Source organism: Lynx rufus, unplaced genomic scaffold, assembly GCF_022079265.1.
Source record: "Lynx rufus isolate CCGP_SWC_20201006 ecotype Redwood Valley unplaced genomic scaffold, mLynRuf1.p SCAF_6, whole genome shotgun sequence".
NCBI classification, from domain to species: domain Eukaryota; kingdom Metazoa; phylum Chordata; class Mammalia; order Carnivora; family Felidae; genus Lynx; species Lynx rufus.
In genome coordinates, this window is record NW_025814878.1 from 37035173 (window position 1) to 37039537 (window position 4365).

The window sequence follows — 4365 nt, forward strand, 5'->3', positions numbered from 1 at the left end:
AATAATTTCACGTAACACACAACAGATTGAAACATTTGCTTCTGTCCTAGAGCCATTTTGAGAATCAATCCAAGAACTAATTTTCAAATAATCTTGTACTTCTATTGTTTCACCAGCTGTTTGCACTCAGAAAGTAAATGAAATGCCGAAGATGTTTACATAATGAAACCTGAATTACTGAGTTTTACTTCCCTAGAGTTAAGTGATGTTAATTCTAAGTGAGACTATTAAGTTTTTTTTCTGGAATCATATCCAAGGCTGGGCCCTTTCTTTACTAGCCTGCATTATTGTTTCAAATTAAAGTAGTTATTTATTTTAAAAATTATATCTAAACTGTTGCCTTTTGATGTTTTGTCACTCAGCATTCTATTATGCCAAAATTAAAGCCAATATTAAAAAAAATTTGTTTTTACAAAATGTAATTAAGCATAACTATAAAAATATTGCATTGTTTCCTGTAATAGTTACTCATATAACGTTGTATAATCCTTATTTTCCAAATGGGCAAATGAAATTAGTTAAGATACTTAGGAGCCAGAGTTAGGAGGATATTAAGTTCTCCTGAGCCTTGATATAGTGATATAATTTTCAAGATAGGATCCACCCACTGATTTCCTCGAAGAGACATTTGGAATGGATTTAGGCTATAAAAGCATTTGGGCTAACCTGTAAATTAGATTTCATGCCTGTATTTCTTTCAAACCAGTAAAATAATCTTAGAACTTAATCTCAATTATAATTCAAATAAGGTAATTACTCAACTAAGTATGTAGTTGGCACCCTGGGTGATTTAATTTTACTAGACCACGGATGTCAAACATGAAAAGCAAGAACTATATTCTATGAATTCTTCCTTCATCCCTAGCAGAGAGAATTTATCTGTCTCATTACTTTTTTGCTGAACCTAGCCTCAGCATCAGAGTCAGTCTCAAGACAGCATTATAGACAGCCAATACTAGTAGATAAACATTGACACACTTGAAGAAAACTATATTATATTCAGGCTCTAAATTAAACATTTGAAAAAATTAATATTTCCAAATTCCCTTTTCTAATGAAAGAGTAGTATGAGCTCTAAAAAACCTTTGCTGAATAAATTTTATTTTTAAATTACATAGGTGGTATTGCTATGTATTAGGTGTAAACTATGGGAAAAGCATATAGGATGTATAGTGTTAAATAAAATAAATACAGCTGACTGCCAAACATGAGTTTGAACTGTGTGGGTCTAATTATACATGGATTTTTTAAAAATAAATACACTACAATACTACAGTACAAATACTATAGTATTAAATAAGTGTATTTTCTCTTCCCTATGATTTTCTTGGTGACATTTTCTTTTGCTTGCTTGCAAGCAAAAATTAACACATATTTTGTATGTTATATGTATTAATCGACTGTGTTATCAGTAAGGTTTCTGGTCAACAGTAGGCTGTTAGTAAATTTCTGAAGAGTCAGAAGTTGTATGTGGATTTTTTATTGCACAGGGGGTCAGTGCCCCTAACTCCTGCATTGTTAATGTACGTTCAATGGTACAGCATCTTTTTTAGGGGGTCCACAGTTTTTAGATCATGTTGGGTGGTAGGGGTTTGGAAAGACATGAAACAATTACATCACAATTATAGCTTGTGGTCATTTCTGTGAAGAAGTATAGCATACTATGAGAGTAGGACAGGGAGTGGAGTCTGAATGCTCAATGTAGAAACGATAAAAAAAAACCCTGAAAACTTTATTATGAGTGAGTATTAATCATGGCAAGACACCAGTGCCTTTGTGCTTATGTGTATAGTTTTGAGTTCATGGAGGGGTAGATGAGAATATTCCTCCCCAGAGCCTTAGAAAGGAACATGGTTGGTGTGTTTTAGGAGCAGAAGAAAGGCCAACTGTGTGGAGAAACTCAAAGTAAAACTGAAGCCTGTGCAAGAATATTGTGGTCCACTTATGAAGTAAACTAGAGTGATTCATGATTTTGAATCATTGATGAAGGATAATAAAAGATGTTCCATTTAATATTCCTGTTGTTTAAGTGGTATAGGTTGAAGTAGACTGCAGTTCTTTGAATAGTATGAGGTAAGCAAGTAGAGATGGCTTACATAAACAACTGTTCTGAAAATCTTTTCTTTGAAGATAATTGGACAAGAAGCATTATTTATTTATTAATTTTTAGTTAAAAAATTTTTATTTTCTTAAAGTTTTAATTTAAATTCCAGTTAATATACAGTGTAATATTAGTTTCGTGTAGGCAGTATAGTGATTCACAATTCCATACAACATCTGGTGCTCATGAGATGTCAAGTGCACTTCTTAATTCCCATCCCCTATTTCACCCATCCCCCAACTCATCTCCCTTCTGGTAACCATCAGTTTGTTTTTTGTAGTTAAGAGTCTGTTTCTTGATTTGTTCCATTCTCTCTCCCTGCAACCCCCATTGCTCCTTTGTTTTGTTTCTTAAATTCCAATATATGAACAAAATCATATGGTTTTTGTCTTCCTCTGACTGACTTATTTTGCTTAGCATTATACTCTTTAGCTCTGTCCATGTCATTGAAAATGGCAAGAATTCATTCTTTTTTTAATGGCTGAGTAATATTCCATTGTACATATATACTACATATTCCTTATCCATTTATGTCTATGGACACTTGGGATGTTTAATTTAGCTATCATAGATAATGCTACTATAAACAGCAGGGTGCATGTATCCCTTTGAATTAGTTTTTTTGTGTTCTTTGGGTAAATACCTAGTAGTGTAATTGTTGGATAGTAGGGTAGTTCTATTTTTAATTTTTTGAGGAAGCTTTATACTGTTTTTGAGAGTGGCTGTACCAGTGTGCATTCTCACCAAGAATGCAGGAGGGTTCCCCTTTCTACATATCTTTGCCAACACCTGTTGTTTCTTGTGTTGCTGATTTTAGCCATTCTGACAGGTGTGAGGTGATATCTCATTGTGGTTTTGATTTGTATTTCCCTGATGATGAGTGACTTTGAACAGCTTTTCATGTGTCTGTTGGTAATCTGTATGTCTTCTTTAGAAAAATATCTATTAGTGTCTTCTGCCCATTTTTCATTGGATTGTTTGTTTTCTGCATGTTGAGTTTTATCAGTTCTTTATATATTTTGGATACTAACCCTTTATTGGATATGTCATTTGCGAATACTTTCTCCCATTCAGTAGGTTGCTTTTTAGTTTTGTTGATTGTTTCCTTCACTGTGCAGAAGATTTTTATTTTCGTAAAGTCCCAGTAGTTTATTTTTGTTTTTGTTTCTCTTGTCTCAGGAGATATATATAGAAAGAAATTGCTATGGCAGATATCAGAGAGGTTACTGCATGTGTTCTCCTCTAGTATTTATATGGTTTCAGGTCTCACATTTAGGTCTTTGATCCATTTTGAATTTACTTCTATTTTGAAATTACTTTCTATTCTGAATGATAGCCTTGTTGGATAGAGTATTATTGGCAGCAGATTTTTCTGCCAATTATTATTCAGCACTTTGAATATATCATGCCATTCGCTTCTGGCTTGCCAAGTTTCTTTTGAGAAATCTCCAGCTAGCTTTATGGGTCTTCCTTTGTAAGTTAAGGATTTCTTTTGTCTTGCTGCTTTTAAAACTTTTTATCATTAATGGTGCCTGGGTGGCTCAGTTAAGCGTCTGACTTCAGCTCAGGTCATGATTTTGTGGTTTGTGAGTTAGAGCCCCACATTGGGTTCTGTGCTGACAACTCAGAGCCTGGAGCCTGCTTTGGATTCTGTGTCTCCTTCTCTATCGGCCCCTCCCCTACTTGCACTCTGTCTCTCTCAAAAATAAATAAACGTTAATAAAAACATTAAAACTTTTAGCACTGTATTTTTCAAACTTAATTACAGTGTGTCTTGGTGTTGGCCTTCTTTTGTTGATTTTGTTTTAAAAAATTTTTTTTCAACGTTTTTTATTTATTTTTGGGACAGAGAGAGACAGAGCATGAACGGGGGAGGGGCAGAGAGAGAGGGAGACACAGAATCGGAAACAGGCTCCAGGCTCTGAGCCATCAGCCCAGAGCCCGATGCGGGGCTCGAACCCACGGACCGCGAGATCGTGACCTGGCTGAAGTCCGACGCTTAACCGACTGCGCCACCCAGGCACCCCTCTTTTGTTGATTTTGATGGGAGTTCTCTGTGCCTCCTGGATCTGGATGTCTGTTTCCTTCCCCAGATTAGGGAAGTTTTCAACTATAATATCTTCAGATAAATTTTCTACCCCCTTTTCTTTCTCTTCTTCTGCTAGGACTTCTATAATATAAACGTTATTACATCTGATGGAGTCACTGAGTTTCCTAAGTCTATTCTTGTGTTGTGAATTCTTCTTTGTCTCTTTTGTTCCTCT